This window comes from Primulina tabacum, unplaced genomic scaffold (genome assembly GCF_025594145.1).
Source record: "Primulina tabacum isolate GXHZ01 unplaced genomic scaffold, ASM2559414v2 Contig979, whole genome shotgun sequence".
Lineage (NCBI taxonomy): Eukaryota > Viridiplantae > Streptophyta > Magnoliopsida > Lamiales > Gesneriaceae > Primulina > Primulina tabacum.
In genome coordinates this window covers 269-23,134 of record NW_027460026.1, presented here as the reverse complement: position 1 = coordinate 23,134, position 22,866 = coordinate 269, and the positions used below count along the sequence as shown (strand labels likewise).

At 45.4% G+C, this 22,866-nt stretch overlaps 28 non-coding genes and 1 pseudogene across 28 annotated transcripts; all 29 read left to right on the top strand.

Annotated features, from left to right (window-relative positions):
• Nucleotides 1-76: 76 nt before the first annotated feature.
• On the top strand, nucleotides 77-195 carry LOC142535378 (5S ribosomal RNA). The gene has a single exon (XR_012817503.1). It is a non-coding gene; the product is annotated as a 5S ribosomal RNA (ribosomal RNA).
• A 683-nt stretch (nucleotides 196-878) lies between these two features.
• Nucleotides 879-997, top strand: LOC142535377 (5S ribosomal RNA). The gene has a single exon (XR_012817502.1). It is a non-coding gene; the product is annotated as a 5S ribosomal RNA (ribosomal RNA).
• A 684-nt stretch (nucleotides 998-1,681) lies between these two features.
• LOC142535391 (5S ribosomal RNA) lies at nucleotides 1,682-1,800 on the top strand. The gene has a single exon (XR_012817516.1). It is a non-coding gene; the product is annotated as a 5S ribosomal RNA (ribosomal RNA).
• Nucleotides 1,801-2,484: 684 nt separating this feature from the next.
• On the top strand, nucleotides 2,485-2,603 carry LOC142535376 (5S ribosomal RNA). Its single transcript, XR_012817501.1, has one exon. It is a non-coding gene; the product is annotated as a 5S ribosomal RNA (ribosomal RNA).
• Nucleotides 2,604-3,287: 684 nt separating this feature from the next.
• LOC142535375 (5S ribosomal RNA) lies at nucleotides 3,288-3,406 on the top strand. Its single transcript, XR_012817499.1, has one exon. It is a non-coding gene; the product is annotated as a 5S ribosomal RNA (ribosomal RNA).
• A 683-nt stretch (nucleotides 3,407-4,089) lies between these two features.
• LOC142535374 (5S ribosomal RNA) lies at nucleotides 4,090-4,208 on the top strand. The gene has a single exon (XR_012817498.1). It is a non-coding gene; the product is annotated as a 5S ribosomal RNA (ribosomal RNA).
• A 683-nt stretch (nucleotides 4,209-4,891) lies between these two features.
• Nucleotides 4,892-5,009, top strand: LOC142535394 (5S ribosomal RNA). Its single transcript, XR_012817519.1, has one exon. It is a non-coding gene; the product is annotated as a 5S ribosomal RNA (ribosomal RNA).
• A 683-nt stretch (nucleotides 5,010-5,692) lies between these two features.
• Nucleotides 5,693-5,811, top strand: LOC142535395 (5S ribosomal RNA). Its single transcript, XR_012817520.1, has one exon. It is a non-coding gene; the product is annotated as a 5S ribosomal RNA (ribosomal RNA).
• A 682-nt stretch (nucleotides 5,812-6,493) lies between these two features.
• Nucleotides 6,494-6,612, top strand: LOC142535373 (5S ribosomal RNA). Its single transcript, XR_012817497.1, has one exon. It is a non-coding gene; the product is annotated as a 5S ribosomal RNA (ribosomal RNA).
• Nucleotides 6,613-7,295: 683 nt separating this feature from the next.
• On the top strand, nucleotides 7,296-7,414 carry LOC142535372 (5S ribosomal RNA). The gene has a single exon (XR_012817496.1). It is a non-coding gene; the product is annotated as a 5S ribosomal RNA (ribosomal RNA).
• Nucleotides 7,415-8,098: 684 nt separating this feature from the next.
• Nucleotides 8,099-8,217, top strand: LOC142535399 (5S ribosomal RNA). The gene has a single exon (XR_012817524.1). It is a non-coding gene; the product is annotated as a 5S ribosomal RNA (ribosomal RNA).
• A 683-nt stretch (nucleotides 8,218-8,900) lies between these two features.
• On the top strand, nucleotides 8,901-9,019 carry LOC142535370 (5S ribosomal RNA). The gene has a single exon (XR_012817495.1). It is a non-coding gene; the product is annotated as a 5S ribosomal RNA (ribosomal RNA).
• A 683-nt stretch (nucleotides 9,020-9,702) lies between these two features.
• On the top strand, nucleotides 9,703-9,821 carry LOC142535368 (5S ribosomal RNA). Its single transcript, XR_012817493.1, has one exon. It is a non-coding gene; the product is annotated as a 5S ribosomal RNA (ribosomal RNA).
• A 683-nt stretch (nucleotides 9,822-10,504) lies between these two features.
• LOC142535367 (5S ribosomal RNA) lies at nucleotides 10,505-10,623 on the top strand. The gene has a single exon (XR_012817492.1). It is a non-coding gene; the product is annotated as a 5S ribosomal RNA (ribosomal RNA).
• Nucleotides 10,624-11,306: 683 nt separating this feature from the next.
• LOC142535366 (5S ribosomal RNA) lies at nucleotides 11,307-11,425 on the top strand. Its single transcript, XR_012817491.1, has one exon. It is a non-coding gene; the product is annotated as a 5S ribosomal RNA (ribosomal RNA).
• Nucleotides 11,426-12,108: 683 nt separating this feature from the next.
• On the top strand, nucleotides 12,109-12,227 carry LOC142535365 (5S ribosomal RNA). Its single transcript, XR_012817490.1, has one exon. It is a non-coding gene; the product is annotated as a 5S ribosomal RNA (ribosomal RNA).
• A 683-nt stretch (nucleotides 12,228-12,910) lies between these two features.
• On the top strand, nucleotides 12,911-13,029 carry LOC142535364 (5S ribosomal RNA). The gene has a single exon (XR_012817489.1). It is a non-coding gene; the product is annotated as a 5S ribosomal RNA (ribosomal RNA).
• A 684-nt stretch (nucleotides 13,030-13,713) lies between these two features.
• LOC142535363 (5S ribosomal RNA) lies at nucleotides 13,714-13,832 on the top strand. Its single transcript, XR_012817488.1, has one exon. It is a non-coding gene; the product is annotated as a 5S ribosomal RNA (ribosomal RNA).
• Nucleotides 13,833-14,516: 684 nt separating this feature from the next.
• LOC142535362 (5S ribosomal RNA) lies at nucleotides 14,517-14,635 on the top strand. The gene has a single exon (XR_012817487.1). It is a non-coding gene; the product is annotated as a 5S ribosomal RNA (ribosomal RNA).
• Nucleotides 14,636-15,319: 684 nt separating this feature from the next.
• LOC142535361 (5S ribosomal RNA) lies at nucleotides 15,320-15,438 on the top strand. The gene has a single exon (XR_012817486.1). It is a non-coding gene; the product is annotated as a 5S ribosomal RNA (ribosomal RNA).
• Nucleotides 15,439-16,121: 683 nt separating this feature from the next.
• On the top strand, nucleotides 16,122-16,240 carry LOC142535360 (5S ribosomal RNA). Its single transcript, XR_012817485.1, has one exon. It is a non-coding gene; the product is annotated as a 5S ribosomal RNA (ribosomal RNA).
• A 683-nt stretch (nucleotides 16,241-16,923) lies between these two features.
• LOC142535359 (5S ribosomal RNA) lies at nucleotides 16,924-17,042 on the top strand. The gene has a single exon (XR_012817484.1). It is a non-coding gene; the product is annotated as a 5S ribosomal RNA (ribosomal RNA).
• Nucleotides 17,043-17,725: 683 nt separating this feature from the next.
• Nucleotides 17,726-17,844, top strand: LOC142535403 (5S ribosomal RNA). Its single transcript, XR_012817527.1, has one exon. It is a non-coding gene; the product is annotated as a 5S ribosomal RNA (ribosomal RNA).
• Nucleotides 17,845-18,527: 683 nt separating this feature from the next.
• LOC142535397 (5S ribosomal RNA) lies at nucleotides 18,528-18,646 on the top strand. Its single transcript, XR_012817522.1, has one exon. It is a non-coding gene; the product is annotated as a 5S ribosomal RNA (ribosomal RNA).
• A 684-nt stretch (nucleotides 18,647-19,330) lies between these two features.
• On the top strand, nucleotides 19,331-19,449 carry LOC142535393 (5S ribosomal RNA). Its single transcript, XR_012817518.1, has one exon. It is a non-coding gene; the product is annotated as a 5S ribosomal RNA (ribosomal RNA).
• A 683-nt stretch (nucleotides 19,450-20,132) lies between these two features.
• LOC142535381 (5S ribosomal RNA) lies at nucleotides 20,133-20,251 on the top strand. Its single transcript, XR_012817507.1, has one exon. It is a non-coding gene; the product is annotated as a 5S ribosomal RNA (ribosomal RNA).
• A 685-nt stretch (nucleotides 20,252-20,936) lies between these two features.
• LOC142535369 (5S ribosomal RNA) lies at nucleotides 20,937-21,055 on the top strand. Its single transcript, XR_012817494.1, has one exon. It is a non-coding gene; the product is annotated as a 5S ribosomal RNA (ribosomal RNA).
• Nucleotides 21,056-21,738: 683 nt separating this feature from the next.
• Nucleotides 21,739-21,857, top strand: LOC142535358 (5S ribosomal RNA). The gene has a single exon (XR_012817483.1). It is a non-coding gene; the product is annotated as a 5S ribosomal RNA (ribosomal RNA).
• Nucleotides 21,858-22,540: 683 nt separating this feature from the next.
• Nucleotides 22,541-22,661, top strand: LOC142535401 (5S ribosomal RNA; annotated as a pseudogene).
• Nucleotides 22,662-22,866: the final 205 nt, after the last annotated feature.

The following is a 22,866-nucleotide window of genomic DNA, read 5'->3' as shown; positions in this document are numbered from 1 at the left end:
AGTGCCGCGTGTTGTCCATCGCCGCCCGCTCCACACGTACTCGAGGGATATAAGAATAAACATCCCACTCAATGTCGGGTGCGATCATACCAGCACTAATGCACCGGATCCCATCAGAACTCCGAAGTTAAGCGTGCTTGGGCGAGAGCAGTACTAGGATGGGTGACCCCCTGGGAAGTCCTCGTGTTGCACCCTTTTTCGTGTTTTTCTATTTTTGATTACTTGTTGACAGACGATTTTCGGCTCAAATCATCTGAATCTCGATCGGGACCAGATAAGACATGTGAAATGAAAGTAGCTCGGGCACTGCCGGATTTGGACAAAATTGTAGGCTAATTTGATTGTAAACGGGCAAACGGACGAGACTCATTACTACGCAATGAGCTGACGAGATTTTAGCCGAATTCCTTCTCTAAGACCCTCTAATTTGCGATTTACCGCTTCTGTTAAGCTTTCGTTTCCTCGAGAAATCCGCTTAGGAAGTTCGAAATTCGATTCCGGTTCCATTTTATCGTATCCCAGGCATAATAATAGCTTTACATTCGTTATTTCCTTCTTCTTATTTTTTTTTCTATTTTCTGGGAACATTTATCGATTTTTGTTGTCGTGAGCCGGTTCTGTGCGGAAGGGTATGACGCAGATTACTCCGGAGACGGTTAACTCATTAAAACAATTATTTCGACTGTTTTATCCATAATTTACGTAAACGATCGCGACACGAGGTCTTCCCAGGGAGGTCACCCATCCTACCTCTGCCATCGCGCCAGAACGCTTAACTTCGTGGTTATGATTGGGCGAGAGCAGTGCCGCGTGTTGTCCATCGCCGCCCGCTCCACACGTACTCGAGGGATATAAGAATAAACATCCCACTCAATGTCGGGTGCGATCATACCAGCACTAATGCACCGGATCCCATCAGAACTCCGAAGTTAAGCGTGCTTGGGCGAGAGCAGTACTAGGATGGGTGACCCCCTGGGAAGTCCTCGTGTTGCACCCTTTTTCGTGTTTTTCTATTTTTGATTACTTGTTGACAGACGATTTTCGGCTCAAATCATCTGAATCTCGATCGGGACCAGATAAGACATGTGAAATGAAAGTAGCTCGGGCACTGCCGGATTTGGACAAAATTGTAGGCTAATTTGATTGTAAACGGGCAAACGGACGAGACTCATTACTACGCAATGAGCTGACGAGATTTTAGCCGAATTCCTTCTCTAAGACCCTCTAATTTGCGATTTACCGCTTCTGTTAAGCTTTCGTTTCCTCGAGAAATCCGCTTAGGAAGTTCGAAATTCGATTCCGGTTCCATTTTATCGTATCCCAGGCATAATAATAGCTTTACATTCGTTATTTCCTTCTTCTTATTTTTTTTTCTATTTTCTGGGAACATTTATCGATTTTTGTTGTCGTGAGCCGGTTCTGTGCGGAAGGGTATGACGCAGATTACTCCGGAGACGGTTAACTCATTAAAAACAATTATTTCGACTGTTTTATCCATAATTTACGTAAACGGTCGCGACACGAGGTCTTCCCAGGGAGGTCACCCATCCTAGCTCTGCCATCGCGCCAGAACGCTTAACTTCATGGTTATGATTGGGCGAGAGCAGTGCCGCGTGTTGTCCATCGCCGCCCGCTCCACACGTACTCGAGGGATATAAGAATAAACATCCCACTCAATGTCGGGTGCGATCTTACTAGCACTAATGCACCGGATCCCATCAGAACTCCGAAGTTAAGCGTGCTTGGGCGAGAGCAGTACTAGGATGGGTGACCCCCTGGGAAGTCCTCGTGTTGCACCCTTTTTCGTGTTTTTCTATTTTTGATTACTTGTTGACAGACGATTTTCGGCTCAAATCATCTGAATCTCGATCGGGACCAGATAAGACATGTGAAATGAAAGTAGCTCGGGCACTGCCGGATTTGGACAAAATTGTAGGCTAATTTGATTGTAAACGGGCAAACGGACGAGACTCATTACTACGCAATGAGCTGACGAGATTTTAGCCGAATTCCTTCTCTAAGACCCTCTAATTTGCGATTTACCGCTTCTGTTAAGCTTTCGTTTCCTCGAGAAATCCGCTTAGGAAGTTCGAAATTCGATTCCGGTTCCATTTTATCGTATCCCAGGCATAATAATAGCTTTACATTCGTTATTTCCTTCTTCTTATTTTTTTTTCTATTTTCTGGGAACATTTATCGATTTTTGTTGTCGTGAGCCGGTTCTGTGCGGAAGGGTATGACGCAGATTACTCCGGAGACGGTTAACTCATTAAAAACAATTATTTCGACTGTTTTATCCATAATTTACGTAAACGGTCGCGACACGAGGTCTTCCCAGGGAGGTCACCCATCCTAGCTCTGCCATCGCGCCAGAACGCTTAACTTCATGGTTATGATTGGGCGAGAGCAGTGCCGCGTGTTGTCCATCGCCGCCCGCTCCACACGTACTCGAGGGATATAAGAATAAACATCCCACTCAATGTCGGGTGCGATCATACCAGCACTAATGCACCGGATCCCATCAGAACTCCGAAGTTAAGCGTGCTTGGGCGAGAGCAGTACTAGGATGGGTGACCCCCTGGGAAGTCCTCGTGTTGCACCCTTTTTCGTGTTTTTCTATTTTTGATTACTTGTTGACAGACGATTTTCGGCTCAAATCATCTGAATCTCGATCGGGACCAGATAAGACATGTGAAATGAAAGTAGCTCGGGCACTGCCGGATTTGGACAAAATTGTAGGCTAATTTGATTGTAAACGGGCAAACGGACGAGACTCATTACTACGCAATGAGCTGACGAGATTTTAGCCGAATTCCTTCTCTAAGACCCTCTAATTTGCGATTTACCGCTTCTGTTAAGCTTTCGTTTCCTCGAGAAATCCGCTTAGGAAGTTCGAAATTCGATTCCGGTTCCATTTTATCGTATCCCAGGCATAATAATAGCTTTACATTCGTTATTTCCTTCTTCTTATTTTTTTTTCTATTTTCTGGGAACATTTATCGATTTTTGTTGTCGTGAGCCGGTTCTGTGCGGAAGGGTATGACGCAGATTACTCCGGAGACGGTTAACTCATTAAAAACAATTATTTCGACTGTTTTATCCATAATTTACGTAAACGGTCGCGACACGAGGTCTTCCCAGGGAGGTCACCCATCCTAGCTCTGCCATCGCGCCAGAACGCTTAACTTCATGGTTATGATTGGGCGAGAGCAGTGCCGCGTGTTGTCCATCGCCGCCCGCTCCACACGTACTCGAGGGATATAAGAATAAACATCCCACTCAATGTCGGGTGCGATCATACCAGCACTAATGCACCGGATCCCATCAGAACTCCGAAGTTAAGCGTGCTTGGGCGAGAGCAGTACTAGGATGGGTGACCCCCTGGGAAGTCCTCGTGTTGCACCCTTTTTCGTGTTTTTCTATTTTTGATTACTTGTTGACAGACGATTTTCGGCTCAAATCATCTGAATCTCGATCGGGACCAGATAAGACATGTGAAATGAAAGTAGCTCGGGCACTGCCGGATTTGGACAAAATTGTAGGCTAATTTGATTGTAAACGGGCAAACGGACGAGACTCATTACTACGCAATGAGCTGACGAGATTTTAGCCGAATTCCTTCTCTAAGACCCTCTAATTTGCGATTTACCGCTTCTGTTAAGCTTTCGTTTCCTCGAGAAATCCGCTTAGGAAGTTCGAAATTCGATTCCGGTTCCATTTTATCGTATCCCAGGCATAATAATAGCTTTACATTCGTTATTTCCTTCTTCTTATTTTTTTTTCTATTTTCTGGGAACATTTATCGATTTTTGTTGTCGTGAGCCGGTTCTGTGCGGAAGGGTATGACGCAGATTACTCCGGAGACGGTTAACTCATTAAAACAATTATTTCGACTGTTTTATCCATAATTTACGTAAACGGTCGCGACACGAGGTCTTCCCAGGGAGGTCACCCATCCTAGCTCTGCCATCGCGCCAGAACGCTTAACTTCGTGGTTATGATTGGGCGAGAGCAGTGCCGCGTGTTGTCCATCGCCGCCCGCTCCACACGTACTCGAGGGATATAAGAATAAACATCCCACTCAATGTCGGGTGCGATCATACCAGCACTAATGCACCGGATCCCATCAGAACTCCGAAGTTAAGCGTGCTTGGGCGAGAGCAGTACTAGGATGGGTGACCCCCTGGGAAGTCCTCGTGTTGCACCCTTTTTCGTGTTTTTCTATTTTTGATTACTTGTTGACAGACGATTTTCGGCTCAAATCATCTGAATCTCGATCGGGACCAGATAAGACATGTGAAATGAAAGTAGCTCGGGCACTGCCGGATTTGGACAAAATTGTAGGCTAATTTGATTGTAAACGGGCAAACGGACGAGACTCATTACTACGCAATGAGCTGACGAGATTTTAGCCGAATTCCTTCTCTAAGACCCTCTAATTTGCGATTTACCGCTTCTGTTAAGCTTTCGTTTCCTCGAGAAATCCGCTTAGGAAGTTCGAAATTCGATTCCGGTTCCATTTTATCGTATCCCAGGCATAATAATAGCTTTACATTCGTTATTTCCTTCTTCTTATTTTTTTTTCTATTTTCTGGGAACATTTATCGATTTTTGTTGTCGTGAGCCGGTTCTGTGCGGAAGGGTATGACGCAGATTACTCCGGAGACGGTTAACTCATTAAAACAATTATTTCGACTGTTTTATCCATAATTTACGTAAACGGTCGCGACACGAGGTCTTCCCAGGGAGGTCACCCATCCTAGCTCTGCCATCGCGCCAGAACGCTTAACTTCATGGTTATGATTGGGCGAGAGCAGTGCCGCGTGTTGTCCATCGCCGCCCGCTCCACACGTACTCGAGGGATATAAGAATAAACATCCCACTCAATGTCGGGTGCGATCATACCAGCACTAATGCACCGGATCCCATCAGAACTCCGAAGTTAAGCGTGCTTGGGCGAGAGCAGTACTAGGATGGGTGACCCCCTGGAAGTCCTCGTGTTGCACCCTTTTTCGTGTTTTTCTATTTTTGATTACTTGTTGACAGACGATTTTCGGCTCAAATCATCTGAATCTCGATCGGGACCAGATAAGACATGTGAAATGAAAGTAGCTCGGGCACTGCCGGATTTGGACAAAATTGTAGGCTAATTTGATTGTAAACGGGCAAACGGACGAGACTCATTACTACGCAATGAGCTGACGAGATTTTAGCCGAATTCCTTCTCTAAGACCCTCTAATTTGCGATTTACCGCTTCTGTTAAGCTTTCGTTTCCTCGAGAAATCCGCTTAGGAAGTTCGAAATTCGATTCCGGTTCCATTTTATCGTATCCCAGGCATAATAATAGCTTTACATTCGTTATTTCCTTCTTCTTATTTTTTTTTCTATTTTCTGGGAACATTTATCGATTTTTGTTGTCGTGAGCCGGTTCTGTGCGGAAGGGTATGACGCAGATTACTCCGGAGACGGTTAACTCATTAAAACAATTATTTCGACTGTTTTATCCATAATTTACGTAAACGGTCGCGACACGAGGTCTTCCCAGGGAGGTCACCCATCCTAGCTCTGCCATCGCGCCAGAACGCTTAACTTCATGGTTATGATTGGGCGAGAGCAGTGCCGCGTGTTGTCCATCGCCGCCCGCTCCACACGTACTCGAGGGATATAAGAATAAACATCCCACTCAATGTCGGGTGCGATCATACCAGCACTAATGCACCGGATCCCATCAGAACTCCGAAGTTAAGCGTGCTTGGGCGAGAGCAGTACTAGGATGGGTGACCCCCCTTGAAGTCCTCGTGTTGCACCCTTTTTCGTGTTTTTCTATTTTTGATTACTTGTTGACAGACGATTTTCGGCTCAAATCATCTGAATCTCGATCGGGACCAGATAAACATGTGAAATGAAAGTAGCTCGGGCACTGCCGGATTTGGACAAAATTGTAGGCTAATTTGATTGTAAACGGGCAAACGGACGAGACTCATTACTACGCAATGAGCTGACGAGATTTTAGCCGAATTCCTTCTCTAAGACCCTCTAATTTGCGATTTAACGCTTCTGTTAAGCTTTCGTTTCCTCGAGAAATCCGCTTAGGAAGTTCGAAATTCGATTCCGGTTCCATTTTATCGTATCCCAGGCATAATAATAGCTTTACATTCGTTATTTCCTTCTTCTTATTTTTTTTTCTATTTTCTGGGAACATTTATCGATTTTTGTTGTCGTGAGCCGGTTCTGTGCGGAAGGGTATGACGCAGATTACTCCGGAGACGGTTAACTCATTAAAACAATTATTTCGACTGTTTTATCCATAATTTACGTAAACGGTCGCGACACGAGGTCTTCCCAGGGAGGTCACCCATCCTAGCTCTGCCATCGCGCCAGAACGCTTAACTTCATGGTTATGATTGGGCGAGAGCAGTGCCGCGTGTTGTCCATCGCCGCCCGCTCCACACGTACTCGAGGGATATAAGAATAAACATCCCACTCAATGTCGGGTGCGATCATACCAGCACTAATGCACCGGATCCCATCAGAACTCCGAAGTTAAGCGTGCTTGGGCGAGAGCAGTACTAGGATGGGTGACCCCCTGGGAAGTCCTCGTGTTGCACCCTTTTTCGTGTTTTTCTATTTTTGATTACTTGTTGACAGACGATTTTCGGCTCAAATCATCTGAATCTCGATCGGGACCAGATAAGACATGTGAAATGAAAGTAGCTCGGGCACTGCCGGATTTGGACAAAATTGTAGGCTAATTTGATTGTAAACGGGCAAACGGACGAGACTCATTACTACGCAATGAGCTGACGAGATTTTAGCCGAATTCCTTCTCTAAGACCCTCTAATTTGCGATTTACCGCTTCTGTTAAGCTTTCGTTTCCTCGAGAAATCCGCTTAGGAAGTTCGAAATTCGATTCCGGTTCCATTTTATCGTATCCCAGGCATAATAATAGCTTTACATTCGTTATTTCCTTCTTCTTATTTTTTTTTCTATTTTCTGGGAACATTTATCGATTTTTGTTGTCGTGAGCCGGTTCTGTGCGGAAGGGTATGACGCAGATTACTCCGGAGACGGTTAACTCATTAAAACAATTATTTCGACTGTTTTATCCATAATTTACGTAAACGATCGCGACACGAGGTCTTCCCAGGGAGGTCACCCATCCTAGCTCTGCCATCGCGCCAGAACGCTTAACTTCATGGTTATGATTGGGCGAGAGCAGTGCCGCGTGTTGTCCATCGCCGCCCGCTCCACACGTACTCGAGGGATATAAGAATAAACATCCCACTCAATGTCGGGTGCGATCATACCAGCACTAATGCACCGGATCCCATCAGAACTCCGAAGTTAAGCGTGCTTGGGCGAGAGCAGTACTAGGATGGGTGACCCCCTGGGAAGTCCTCGTGTTGCACCCTTTTTCGTGTTTTTCTATTTTTGATTACTTGTTGACAGACGATTTTCGGCTCAAATCATCTGAATCTCGATCGGGACCAGATAAGACATGTGAAATGAAAGTAGCTCGGGCACTGCCGGATTTGGACAAAATTGTAGGCTAATTTGATTGTAAACGGGCAAACGGACGAGACTCATTACTACGCAATGAGCTGACGAGATTTTAGCCGAATTCCTTCTCTAAGACCCTCTAATTTGCGATTTACCGCTTCTGTTAAGCTTTCGTTTCCTCGAGAAATCCGCTTAGGAAGTTCGAAATTCGATTCCGGTTCCATTTTATCGTATCCCAGGCATAATAATAGCTTTACATTCGTTATTTCCTTCTTCTTATTTTTTTTTCTATTTTCTGGGAACATTTATCGATTTTTGTTGTCGTGAGCCGGTTCTGTGCGGAAGGGTATGACGCAGATTACTCCGGAGACGGTTAACTCATTAAAAACAATTATTTCGACTGTTTTATCCATAATTTACGTAAACGGTCGCGACACGAGGTCTTCCCAGGGAGGTCACCCATCCTAGCTCTGCCATCGCGCCAGAACGCTTAACTTCATGGTTATGATTGGGCGAGAGCAGTGCCGCGTGTTGTCCATCGCCGCCCGCTCCACACGTACTCGAGGGATATAAGAATAAACATCCCACTCAATGTCGGGTGCGATCTTCCTAGCACTAATGCACCGGATCCCATCAGAACTCTGAAGTTAAGCGTGCTTGGGCGAGAGCAGTACTAGGATGGGTGACCCCCTGGGAAGTCCTCGTGTTGCACCCTTTTTCGTGTTTTTCTATTTTTGATTACTTGTTGACAGACGATTTTCGGCTCAAATCATCTGAATCTCGATCGGGACCAGATAAGACATGTGAAATGAAAGTAGCTCGGGCACTGCCGGATTTGGACAAAATTGTAGGCTAATTTGATTGTAAACGGGCAAACGGACGAGACTCATTACTACGCAATGAGCTGACGAGATTTTAGCCGAATTCCTTCTCTAAGACCCTCTAATTTGCGATTTACCGCTTCTGTTAAGCTTTCGTTTCCTCGAGAAATCCGCTTAGGAAGTTCGAAATTCGATTCCGGTTCCATTTTATCGTATCCCAGGCATAATAATAGCTTTACATTCGTTATTTCCTTCTTCTTATTTTTTTTTCTATTTTCTGGGAACATTTATCGATTTTTGTTGTCGTGAGCCGGTTCTGTGCGGAAGGGTATGACGCAGATTACTCCGGAGACGGTTAACTCATTAAAACAATTATTTCGACTGTTTTATCCATAATTTACGTAAACGGTCGCGACACGAGGTCTTCCCAGGGAGGTCACCCATCCTAGCTCTGCCATCGCGCCAGAACGCTTAACTTCATGGTTATGATTGGGCGAGAGCAGTGCCGCGTGTTGTCCATCGCCGCCCGCTCCACACGTACTCGAGGGATATAAGAATAAACATCCCACTCAATGTCGGGTGCGATCATACCAGCACTAATGCACCGGATCCCATCAGAACTCCGAAGTTAAGCGTGCTTGGGCGAGAGCAGTACTAGGATGGGTGACCCCCTGGGAAGTCCTCGTGTTGCACCCTTTTTCGTGTTTTTCTATTTTTGATTACTTGTTGACAGACGATTTTCGGCTCAAATCATCTGAATCTCGATCGGGACCAGATAAGACATGTGAAATGAAAGTAGCTCGGGCACTGCCGGATTTGGACAAAATTGTAGGCTAATTTGATTGTAAACGGGCAAACGGACGAGACTCATTACTACGCAATGAGCTGACGAGATTTTAGCCGAATTCCTTCTCTAAGACCCTCTAATTTGCGATTTACCGCTTCTGTTAAGCTTTCGTTTCCTCGAGAAATCCGCTTAGGAAGTTCGAAATTCGATTCCGGTTCCATTTTATCGTATCCCAGGCATAATAATAGCTTTACATTCGTTATTTCCTTCTTCTTATTTTTTTTTCTATTTTCTGGGAACATTTATCGATTTTTGTTGTCGTGAGCCGGTTCTGTGCGGAAGGGTATGACGCAGATTACTCCGGAGACGGTTAACTCATTAAAACAATTATTTCGACTGTTTTATCCATAATTTACGTAAACGGTCGCGACACGAGGTCTTCCCAGGGAGGTCACCCATCCTAGCTCTGCCATCGCGCCAGAACGCTTAACTTCATGGTTATGATTGGGCGAGAGCAGTGCCGCGTGTTGTCCATCGCCGCCCGCTCCACACGTACTCGAGGGATATAAGAATAAACATCCCACTCAATGTCGGGTGCGATCATACCAGCACTAATGCACCGGATCCCATCAGAACTCCGAAGTTAAGCGTGCTTGGGCGAGAGCAGTACTAGGATGGGTGACCCCCTGGGAAGTCCTCGTGTTGCACCCTTTTTCGTGTTTTTCTATTTTTGATTACTTGTTGACAGACGATTTTCGGCTCAAATCATCTGAATCTCGATCGGGACCAGATAAGACATGTGAAATGAAAGTAGCTCGGGCACTGCCGGATTTGGACAAAATTGTAGGCTAATTTGATTGTAAACGGGCAAACGGACGAGACTCATTACTACGCAATGAGCTGACGAGATTTTAGCCGAATTCCTTCTCTAAGACCCTCTAATTTGCGATTTACCGCTTCTGTTAAGCTTTCGTTTCCTCGAGAAATCCGCTTAGGAAGTTCGAAATTCGATTCCGGTTCCATTTTATCGTATCCCAGGCATAATAATAGCTTTACATTCGTTATTTCCTTCTTCTTATTTTTTTTTCTATTTTCTGGGAACATTTATCGATTTTTGTTGTCGTGAGCCGGTTCTGTGCGGAAGGGTATGACGCAGATTACTCCGGAGACGGTTAACTCATTAAAACAATTATTTCGACTGTTTTATCCATAATTTACGTAAACGGTCGCGACACGAGGTCTTCCCAGGGAGGTCACCCATCCTAGCTCTGCCATCGCGCCAGAACGCTTAACTTCATGGTTATGATTGGGCGAGAGCAGTGCCGCGTGTTGTCCATCGCCGCCCGCTCCACACGTACTCGAGGGATATAAGAATAAACATCCCACTCAATGTCGGGTGCGATCATACCAGCACTAATGCACCGGATCCCATCAGAACTCCGAAGTTAAGCGTGCTTGGGCGAGAGCAGTACTAGGATGGGTGACCCCCTGGGAAGTCCTCGTGTTGCACCCTTTTTCGTGTTTTTCTATTTTTGATTACTTGTTGACAGACGATTTTCGGCTCAAATCATCTGAATCTCGATCGGGACCAGATAAGACATGTGAAATGAAAGTAGCTCGGGCACTGCCGGATTTGGACAAAATTGTAGGCTAATTTGATTGTAAACGGGCAAACGGACGAGACTCATTACTACGCAATGAGCTGACGAGATTTTAGCCGAATTCCTTCTCTAAGACCCTCTAATTTGCGATTTACCGCTTCTGTTAAGCTTTCGTTTCCTCGAGAAATCCGCTTAGGAAGTTCGAAATTCGATTCCGGTTCCATTTTATCGTATCCCAGGCATAATAATAGCTTTACATTCGTTATTTCCTTCTTCTTATTTTTTTTTCTATTTTCTGGGAACATTTATCGATTTTTGTTGTCGTGAGCCGGTTCTGTGCGGAAGGGTATGACGCAGATTACTCCGGAGACGGTTAACTCATTAAAACAATTATTTCGACTGTTTTATCCATAATTTACGTAAACGGTCGCGACACGAGGTCTTCCCAGGGAGGTCACCCATCCTAGCTCTGCCATCGCGCCAGAACGCTTAACTTCATGGTTATGATTGGGCGAGAGCAGTGCCGCGTGTTGTCCATCGCCGCCCGCTCCACACGTACTCGAGGGATATAAGAATAAACATCCCACTCAATGTCGGGTGCGATCATACCAGCACTAATGCACCGGATCCCATCAGAACTCCGAAGTTAAGCGTGCTTGGGCGAGAGCAGTACTAGGATGGGTGACCCCCTGGGAAGTCCTCGTGTTGCACCCTTTTTCGTGTTTTTCTATTTTTGATTACTTGTTGACAGACGATTTTCGGCTCAAATCATCTGAATCTCGATCGGGACCAGATAAGACATGTGAAATGAAAGTAGCTCGGGCACTGCCGGATTTGGACAAAATTGTAGGCTAATTTGATTGTAAACGGGCAAACGGACGAGACTCATTACTACGCAATGAGCTGACGAGATTTTAGCCGAATTCCTTCTCTAAGACCCTCTAATTTGCGATTTACCGCTTCTGTTAAGCTTTCGTTTCCTCGAGAAATCCGCTTAGGAAGTTCGAAATTCGATTCCGGTTCCATTTTATCGTATCCCAGGCATAATAATAGCTTTACATTCGTTATTTCCTTCTTCTTATTTTTTTTTCTATTTTCTGGGAACATTTATCGATTTTTGTTGTCGTGAGCCGGTTCTGTGCGGAAGGGTATGACGCAGATTACTCCGGAGACGGTTAACTCATTAAAACAATTATTTCGACTGTTTTATCCATAATTTACGTAAACGGTCGCGACACGAGGTCTTCCCAGGGAGGTCACCCATCCTAGCTCTGCCATCGCGCCAGAACGCTTAACTTCATGGTTATGATTGGGCGAGAGCAGTGCCGCGTGTTGTCCATCGCCGCCCGCTCCACACGTACTCGAGGGATATAAGAATAAACATCCCACTCAATGTCGGGTGCGATCATACCAGCACTAATGCACCGGATCCCATCAGAACTCCGAAGTTAAGCGTGCTTGGGCGAGAGCAGTACTAGGATGGGTGACCCCCTGGGAAGTCCTCGTGTTGCACCCTTTTTCGTGTTTTTCTATTTTTGATTACTTGTTGACAGACGATTTTCGGCTCAAATCATCTGAATCTCGATCGGGACCAGATAAGACATGTGAAATGAAAGTAGCTCGGGCACTGCCGGATTTGGACAAAATTGTAGGCTAATTTGATTGTAAACGGGCAAACGGACGAGACTCATTACTACGCAATGAGCTGACGAGATTTTAGCCGAATTCCTTCTCTAAGACCCTCTAATTTGCGATTTACCGCTTCTGTTAAGCTTTCGTTTCCTCGAGAAATCCGCTTAGGAAGTTCGAAATTCGATTCCGGTTCCATTTTATCGTATCCCAGGCATAATAATAGCTTTACATTCGTTATTTCCTTCTTCTTATTTTTTTTTCTATTTTCTGGGAACATTTATCGATTTTTGTTGTCGTGAGCCGGTTCTGTGCGGAAGGGTATGACGCAGATTACTCCGGAGACGGTTAACTCATTAAAACAATTATTTCGACTGTTTTATCCATAATTTACGTAAACGGTCGCGACACGAGGTCTTCCCAGGGAGGTCACCCATCCTAGCTCTGCCATCGCGCCAGAACGCTTAACTTCATGGTTATGATTGGGCGAGAGCAGTGCCGCGTGTTGTCCATCGCCGCCCGCTCCACACGTACTCGAGGGATATAAGAATAAACATCCCACTCAATGTCGGGTGCGATCATACCAGCACTAATGCACCGGATCCCATCAGAACTCCGAAGTTAAGCGTGCTTGGGCGAGAGCAGTACTAGGATGGGTGACCCCCTGGGAAGTCCTCGTGTTGCACCCTTTTTCGTGTTTTTCTATTTTTGATTACTTGTTGACAGACGATTTTCGGCTCAAATCATCTGAATCTCGATCGGGACCAGATAAGACATGTGAAATGAAAGTAGCTCGGGCACTGCCGGATTTGGACAAAATTGTAGGCTAATTTGATTGTAAACGGGCAAACGGACGAGACTCATTACTACGCAATGAGCTGACGAGATTTTAGCCGAATTCCTTCTCTAAGACCCTCTAATTTGCGATTTACCGCTTCTGTTAAGCTTTCGTTTCCTCGAGAAATCCGCTTAGGAAGTTCGAAATTCGATTCCGGTTCCATTTTATCGTATCCCAGGCATAATAATAGCTTTACATTCGTTATTTCCTTCTTCTTATTTTTTTTTCTATTTTCTGGGAACATTTATCGATTTTTGTTGTCGTGAGCCGGTTCTGTGCGGAAGGGTATGACGCAGATTACTCCGGAGACGGTTAACTCATTAAAACAATTATTTCGACTGTTTTATCCATAATTTACGTAAACGGTCGCGACACGAGGTCTTCCCAGGGAGGTCACCCATCCTAGCTCTGCCATCGCGCCAGAACGCTTAACTTCAGTGGTTATGATTGGGCGAGAGCAGTGCCGCGTGTTGTCCATCGCCGCCCGCTCCACACGTACTCGAGGGATATAAGAATAAACATCCCACTCAATGTCGGGTGCGATCATACCAGCACTAATGCACCGGATCCCATCAGAACTCCGAAGTTAAGCGTGCTTGGGCGAGAGCAGTACTAGGATGGGTGACCCCCTGGGAAGTCCTCGTGTTGCACCCTTTTTCGTGTTTTTCTATTTTTGATTACTTGTTGACAGACGATTTTCGGCTCAAATCATCTGAATCTCGATCGGGACCAGATAAGACATGTGAAATGAAAGTAGCTCGGGCACTGCCGGATTTGGACAAAATTGTAGGCTAATTTGATTGTAAACGGGCAAACGGACGAGACTCATTACTACGCAATGAGCTGACGAGATTTTAGCCGAATTCCTTCTCTAAGACCCTCTAATTTGCGATTTACCGCTTCTGTTAAGCTTTCGTTTCCTCGAGAAATCCGCTTAGGAAGTTCGAAATTCGATTCCGGTTCCATTTTATCGTATCCCAGGCATAATAATAGCTTTACATTCGTTATTTCCTTCTTCTTATTTTTTTTTCTATTTTCTGGGAACATTTATCGATTTTTGTTGTCGTGAGCCGGTTCTGTGCGGAAGGGTATGACGCAGATTACTCCGGAGACGGTTAACTAATTTAAAACAATTATTTCGACTGTTTTATCCATAATTTACGTAAACGGTCGCGACACGAGGTCTTCCCAGGGAGGTCACCCATCCTAGCTCTGCCATCGCGCCAGAACGCTTAACTTCGTGGTTATGATTGGGCGAGAGCAGTGCCGCGTGTTGTCCATCGCCGCCCGCTCCACACGTACTCGAGGGATATAAGAATAAACATCCCACTCAATGTCGGGTGCGATCATACCAGCACTAATGCACCGGATCCCATCAGAACTCCGAAGTTAAGCGTGCTTGGGCGAGAGCAGTACTAGGATGGGTGACCCCCTGGGAAGTCCTCGTGTTGCACCCTTTTTCGTGTTTTTCTATTTTTGATTACTTGTTGACAGACGATTTTCGGCTCAAATCATCTGAATCTCGATCGGGACCAGATAAGACATGTGAAATGAAAGTAGCTCGGGCACTGCCGGATTTGGACAAAATTGTAGGCTAATTTGATTGTAAACGGGCAAACGGACGAGACTCATTACTACGCAATGAGCTGACGAGATTTTAGCCGAATTCCTTCTCTAAGACCCTCTAATTTGCGATTTACCGCTTCTGTTAAGCTTTCGTTTCCTCGAGAAATCCGCTTAGGAAGTTCGAAATTCGATTCCGGTTCCATTTTATCGTATCCCAGGCATAATAATAGCTTTACATTCGTTATTTCCTTCTTCTTATTTTTTTTTCTATTTTCTGGGAACATTTATCGATTTTTGTTGTCGTGAGCCGGTTCTGTGCGGAAGGGTATGACGCAGATTACTCCGGAGACGGTTAACTCATTAAAACAATTATTTCGACTGTTTTATCCATAATTTACGTAAACGGTCGCGACACGAGGTCTTCCCAGGGAGGTCACCCATCCTAGCCTCTGCCATCGCGCCAGAACGCTTAACTTCATGGTTATGATTGGGCGAGAGCAGTGCCGCGTGTTGTCCATCGCCGCCCGCTCCACACGTACTCGAGGGATATAAGAATAAACATCCCACTCAATGTCGGGTGCGATCATACCAGCACTAATGCACCGGATCCCATCAGAACTCCGAAGTTAAGCGTGCTTGGGCGAGAGCAGTACTAGGATGGGTGACCCCCTGGGAAGTCCTCGTGTTGCACCCTTTTTCGTGTTTTTCTATTTTTGATTACTTGTTGACAGACGATTTTCGGCTCAAATCATCTGAATCTCGATCGGGACCAGATAAGACATGTGAAATGAAAGTAGCTCGGGCACTGCCGGATTTGGACAAAATTGTAGGCTAATTTGATTGTAAACGGGCAAACGGACGAGACTCATTACTACGCAATGAGCTGACGAGATTTTAGCCGAATTCCTTCTCTAAGACCCTCTAATTTGCGATTTACCGCTTCTGTTAAGCTTTCGTTTCCTCGAGAAATCCGCTTAGGAAGTTCGAAATTCGATTCCGGTTCCATTTTATCGTATCCCAGGCATAATAATAGCTTTACATTCGTTATTTCCTTCTTCTTATTTTTTTTTCTATTTTCTGGGAACATTTATCGATTTTTGTTGTCGTGAGCCGGTTCTGTGCGGAAGGGTATGACGCAGATTACTCCGGAGACGGTTAACTCATTAAAACAATTATTTCGACTGTTTTATCCATAATTTACGTAAACGGTCGCGACACGAGGTCTTCCCAGGGAGGTCACCCATCCTAGCTCTGCCATCGCGCCAGAACGCTTAACTTCATGGTTATGATTGGGCGAGAGCAGTGCCGCGTGTTGTCCATCGCCGCCCGCTCCACACGTACTCGAGGGATATAAGAATAAACATCCCACTCAATGTCGGGTGCGATCATACCAGCACTAATGCACCGGATCCCATCAGAACTCCGAAGTTAAGCGTGCTTGGGCGAGAGCAGTACTAGGATGGGTGACCCCCTGGGAAGTCCTCGTGTTGCACCCTTTTTCGTGTTTTTCTATTTTTGATTACTTGTTGACAGACGATTTTCGGCTCAAATCATCTGAATCTCGATCGGGACCAGATAAGACATGTGAAATGAAAGTAGCTCGGGCACTGCCGGATTTGGACAAAATTGTAGGCTAATTTGATTGTAAACGGGCAAACGGACGAGACTCATTACTACGCAATGAGCTGACGAGATTTTAGCCGAATTCCTTCTCTAAGACCCTCTAATTTGCGATTTACCGCTTCTGTTAAGCTTTCGTTTCCTCGAGAAATCCGCTTAGGAAGTTCGAAATTCGATTCCGGTTCCATTTTATCGTATCCCAGGCATAATAATAGCTTTACATTCGTTATTTCCTTCTTCTTATTTTTTTTTCTATTTTCTGGGAACATTTATCGATTTTTGTTGTCGTGAGCCGGTTCTGTGCGGAAGGGTATGACGCAGATTACTCCGGAGACGGTTAACTCATTAAAACAATTATTTCGACTGTTTTATCCATAATTTACGTAAACGGTCGCGACACGAGGTCTTCCCAGGGAGGTCACCCATCCTAGCTCTGCCATCGCGCCAGAACGCTTAACTTCATGGTTATGATTGGGCGAGAGCAGTGCCGCGTGTTGTCCATCGCCGCCCGCTCCACACGTACTCGAGGGATATAAGAATAAACATCCCACTCAATGTCGGGTGCGATCATACCAGCACTAATGCACCGGATCCCATCAGAACTCCGAAGTTAAGCGTGCTTGGGCGAGAGCAGTACTAGGATGGGTGACCCCCTGGGAAGTCCTCGTGTTGCACCCTTTTTTCGTGTTTTTCTATTTTTGATTACTTGTTGACAGACGATTTTCGGCTCAAATCATCTGAATCTCGATCGGGACCAGATAAACATGTGAAATGAAAGTAGCTCGGGCACTGCCGGATTTGGACAAAATTGTAGGCTAATTTGATTGTAAACGGGCAAACGGACGAGACTCATTACTACGCAATGAGCTGACGAGATTTTAGCCGAATTCCTTCTCTAAGACCCTCTAATTTGCGATTTACCGCTTCTGTTAAGCTTTCGTTTCCTCGAGAAATCCGCTTAGGAAGTTCGAAATTCGATTCCGGTTCCATTTTATCGTATCCCAGGCATAATAATAGCTTTACATTCGTTATTTCCTTCTTCTTATTTTTTTTTCTATTTTCTGGGAACATTTATCGATTTTTGTTGTCGTGAGCCGGTTCTGTGCGGAAGGGTATGACGCAGATTACTCCGGAGACGGTTAACTCATTAAAACAATTATTTCGACTGTTTTATCCATAATTTACGTAAACGGTCGCGACACGAGGTCTTCCCAGGGAGGTCACCCATCCTAGCTCTGCCATCGCGCCAGAACGCTTAACTTCATGGTTATGATTGGGCGAGAGCAGTGCCGCGTGTTGTCCATCGCCGCCCGCTCCACACGTACTCGAGGGATATAAGAATAAACATCCCACTCAATGTCGGGTGCGATCATACCAGCACTAATGCACCGGATCCCATCAGAACTCCGAAGTTAAGCGTGCTTGGGCGAGAGCAGTACTAGGATGGGTGACCCCCTGGGAAGTCCTCGTGTTGCACCCTTTTTCGTGTTTTTCTATTTTTGATTACTTGTTGACAGACGATTTTCGGCTCAAATCATCTGAATCTCGATCGGGACCAGATAAGACATGTGAAATGAAAGTAGCTCGGGCACTGCCGGATTTGGACAAAATTGTAGGCTAATTTGATTGTAAACGGGCAAACGGACGAGACTCATTACTACGCAATGAGCTGACGAGATTTTAGCCGAATTCCTTCTCTAAGACCCTCTAATTTGCGATTTACCGCTTCTGTTAAGCTTTCGTTTCCTCGAGAAATCCGCTTAGGAAGTTCGAAATTCGATTCCGGTTCCATTTTATCGTATCCCAGGCATAATAATAGCTTTACATTCGTTATTTCCTTCTTCTTATTTTTTTTTCTATTTTCTGGGAACATTTATCGATTTTTGTTGTCGTGAGCCGGTTCTGTGCGGAAGGGTATGACGCAGATTACTCCGGAGACGGTTAACTCATTAAAACAATTATTTCGACTGTTTTATCCATAATTTACGTAAACGGTCGCGACACGAGGTCTTCCCAGGGAGGTCACCCATCCTAGCTCTGCCATCGCGCCAGAACGCTTAACTTCATGGTTATGATTGGGCGAGAGCAGTGCCGCGTGTTGTCCATCGCCGCCCGCTCCACACGTACTCGAGGGATATAAGAATAAACATCCCACTCAATGTCGGGTGCGATCATTACAGCACTAATGCACCGGATCCCATCAGAACTCCGAAGTTAAGCGTGCTTGGGCGAGAGCAGTACTAGGATGGGTGACCCCCTGGGAAGTCCTCGTGTTGCACCCTTTTTCGTGTTTTTCTATTTTTGATTACTTGTTGACAGACGATTTTCGGCTCAAATCATCTGAATCTCGATCGGGACCAGATAAGACATGTGAAATGAAAGTAGCTCGGGCACTGCCGGATTTGGACAAAATTGTAGGCTAATTTGATTGTAAACGGGCAAACGGACGAGACTCATTACTACGCAATGAGCTGACGAGATTTTAGCCGAATTCCTTCTCTAAGACCCTCTAATTTGCGATTTACCGCTTCTGTTAAGCTTTCGTTTCCTCGAGAAATCCGCTTAGGAAGTTCGAAATTCGATTCCGGTTCCATTTTATCGTATCCCAGGCATAATAATAGCTTTACATTCGTTATTTCCTTCTTCTTATTTTTTTTTCTATTTTCTGGGAACATTTATCGATTTTTGTTGTCGTGAGCCGGTTCTGTGCGGAAGGGTATGACGCAGATTACTCCGGAGACGGTTAACTCATTAAAAACAATTATTTCGACTGTTTTATCCATAATTTACGTAAACGGTCGCGACACGAGGTCTTCCCAGGGAGGTCACCCATCCTAGCTCTGCCATCGCGCCAGAACGCTTAACTTCATGGTTATGATTGGGCGAGAGCAGTGCCGCGTGTTGTCCATCGCCGCCCGCTCCACACGTACTCGAGGGATATAAGAATAAACATCCCACTCAATGTCGGGTGCGATCATACCAGCACTAATGCACCGGATCCCATCAGAACTCCGAAGTTAAGCGTGCTTGGGCGAGAGCAGTACTAGGATGGGTGACCCCCTGGGAAGTCCTCGTGTTGCACCCTTTTTCGTGTTTTTCTATTTTTGATTACTTGTTGACAGACGATTTTCGGCTCAAATCATCTGAATCTCGATCGGGACCAGATAAGACATGTGAAATGAAAGTAGCTCGGGCACTGCCGGATTTGGACAAAATTGTAGGCTAATTTGATTGTAAACGGGCAAACGGACGAGACTCATTACTACGCAATGAGCTGACGAGATTTTAGCCGAATTCCTTCTCTAAGACCCTCTAATTTGCGATTTACCGCTTCTGTTAAGCTTTCGTTTCCTCGAGAAATCCGCTTAGGAAGTTCGAAATTCGATTCCGGTTCCATTTTATCGTATCCCAGGCATAATAATAGCTTTACATTCGTTATTTCCTTCTTCTTATTTTTTTTTCTATTTTCTGGGAACATTTATCGATTTTTGTTGTCGTGAGCCGGTTCTGTGCGGAAGGGTATGACGCAGATTACTCCGGAGACGGTTAACTCATTAAAACAATTATTTCGACTGTTTTATCCATAATTTACGTAAACGGTCGCGACACGAGGTCTTCCCAGGGAGGTCACCCATCCTAGCTCTGCCATCGCGCCAGAACGCTTAACTTCATGGTTATGATTGGGCGAGAGCAGTGCCGCGTGTTGTCCATCGCCGCCCGCTCCACACGTACTCGAGGGATATAAGAATAAACATCCCACTCAATGTCGGGTGCGATCATACCAGCACTAATGCACCGGATCCCATCAGAACTCCGAAGTTAAGCGTGCTTGGGCGAGAGCAGTACTAGGATGGGTGACCCCCTGGGAAGTCCTCGTGTTGCACCCTTTTTCGTGTTTTTCTATTTTTGATTACTTGTTGACAGACGATTTTCGGCTCAAATCATCTGAATCTCGATCGGGACCAGATAAGACATGTGAAATGAAAGTAGCTCGGGCACTGCCGGATTTGGACAAAATTGTAGGCTAATTTGATTGTAAACGGGCAAACGGACGAGACTCATTACTACGCAATGAGCTGACGAGATTTTAGCCGAATTCCTTCTCTAAGACCCTCTAATTTGCGATTTACCGCTTCTGTTAAGCTTTCGTTTCCTCGAGAAATCCGCTTAGGAAGTTCGAAATTCGATTCCGGTTCCATTTTATCGTATCCCAGGCATAATAATAGCTTTACATTCGTTATTTCCTTCTTCTTATTTTTTTTTCTATTTTCTGGGAACATTTATCGATTTTTGTTGTCGTGAGCCGGTTCTGTGCGGAAGGGTATGACGCAGATTACTCCGGAGACGGTTAACTCATTAAAAACAATTATTTCGACTGTTTTATCCATAATTTACGTAAACGATCGCGACACGAGGTCTTCCCAGGGAGGTCACCCATCCTAGCTCTGCCATCGCGCCAGAACGCTTAACTTCGTGGTTATGATTGGGCGAAGAGCAGTGCCGCGTGTTGTCCATCGCCGCCCGCTCCACACGTACTCGAGGGATATAAGAATAAACATCCCACTCAATGTCGGGTGCGATCATACCAGCACTAATGCACCGGATCCCATCAGAACTCCGAAGTTAAGCGTGCTTGGGCGAGAGCAGTACTAGGATGGGTGACCCCCTGGGAAGTCCTCGTGTTGCACCCTTTTTCGTGTTTTTCTATTTTTGATTACTTGTTGACAGACGATTTTCGGCTCAAATCATCTGAATCTCGATCGGGACCAGATAAGACATGTGAAATGAAAGTAGCTCGGGCACTGCCGGATTTGGACAAAATTGTAGGCTAATTTGATTGTAAACGGGCAAACGGACGAGACTCATTACTACGCAATGAGCTGACGAGATTTTAGCCGAATTCCTTCTCTAAGACCCTCTAATTTGCGATTTACCGCTTCTGTTAAGCTTTCGTTTCCTCGAGAAATCCGCTTAGGAAGTTCGAAATTCGATTCCGGTTCCATTTTATCGTATCCCAGGCATAATAATAGCTTTACATTCGTTATTTCCTTCTTCTTATTTTTTTTTCTATTTTCTGGGAACATTTATCGATTTTTGTTGTCGTGAGCCGGTTCTGTGCGGAAGGGTATGACGCAGATTACTCCGGAGACGGTTAACTAATTAAAACAATTATTTCGACTGTTTTATCCATAATTTACGTAAACGGTCGCGACACGAGGTCTTCCCAGGGAGGTCACCCATCCTAGCTCTGCCATCGCGCCAGAACGCTTAACTTCATGGTTATGATTGGGCGAGAGCAGTGCCGCGTGTTGTCCATCGCCGCCCGCTCCACACGTACTCGAGGGATATAAGAATAAACATCCCACTCAATGTCGGGTGCGATCATACCAGCACTAATGCACCGGATCCCATCAGAACTCCGAAGTTAAGCGTGCTTGGGCGAGAGCAGTACTAGGATGGGTGACCCCCTGGGAAGTCCTCGTGTTGCACCCTTTTTCGTGTTTTTCTATTTTTGATTACTTGTTGACAGACGATTTTCGGCTCAAATCATCTGAATCTCGATCGGGACCAGATAAGACATGTGAAATGAAAGTAGCTCGGGCACTGCCGGATTTGGACAAAATTGTAGGCTAATTTGATTGTAAACGGGCAAACGGACGAGACTCATTACTACGCAATGAGCTGACGAGATTTTAGCCGAATTCCTTCTCTAAGACCCTCTAATTTGCGATTTACCGCTTCTGTTAAGCTTTCGTTTCCTCGAGAAATCCGCTTAGGAAGTTCGAAATTCGATTCCGGTTCCATTTTATCGTATCCCAGGCATAATAATAGCTTTACATTCGTTATTTCCTTCTTCTTATTTTTTTTTCTATTTTCTGGGAACATTTATCGATTTTGTTGTCGTGAGCCGGTTCTGTGCGGAAGGGTATGACGCAGATTACTCCGGAGACGGTTAACTCATTAAAAACAATTATTTCGACTGTTTTATCCATAATTTACGTAAACGATCGCGACACGAGGTCTTCCCAGGGAGGTCACCCATCCTAGCTCTGCCATCGCGCCAGAACGCTTAACTTCAGTGGTTATGATTGGGCGAGAGCAGTGCCGCGTGTTGTCCATCGCCGCCCGCTCCACACGTACTCGAGGGATATAAGAATAAACATCCACTCAATGTCGGGTGCGATCATACCAGCACTAATGCAACCGGATCCCATCAGAACTCCGAAGTAAGCGTGCTTGGGCGAGAGCGCAGTACTAGGATAGGGTGACCCCTGGGAAGTCCTCGTGTTGCACACCTTATTGTGTTTTTCTATTTTTTGATTACTTGTTGACAGACGATTTCGGCTCAAATCATATGAATCCGATGGGACAGCTAAAACCTGTAAAGACAAGGTTAGCGCGGGCACTGCCAGATTTGGACAAAATTCGTAGGCTAATTTGATTGTAAACGGGCAAACGGGACGAGATCATTACTACGCAATGAGAGACGATGATTTTATGC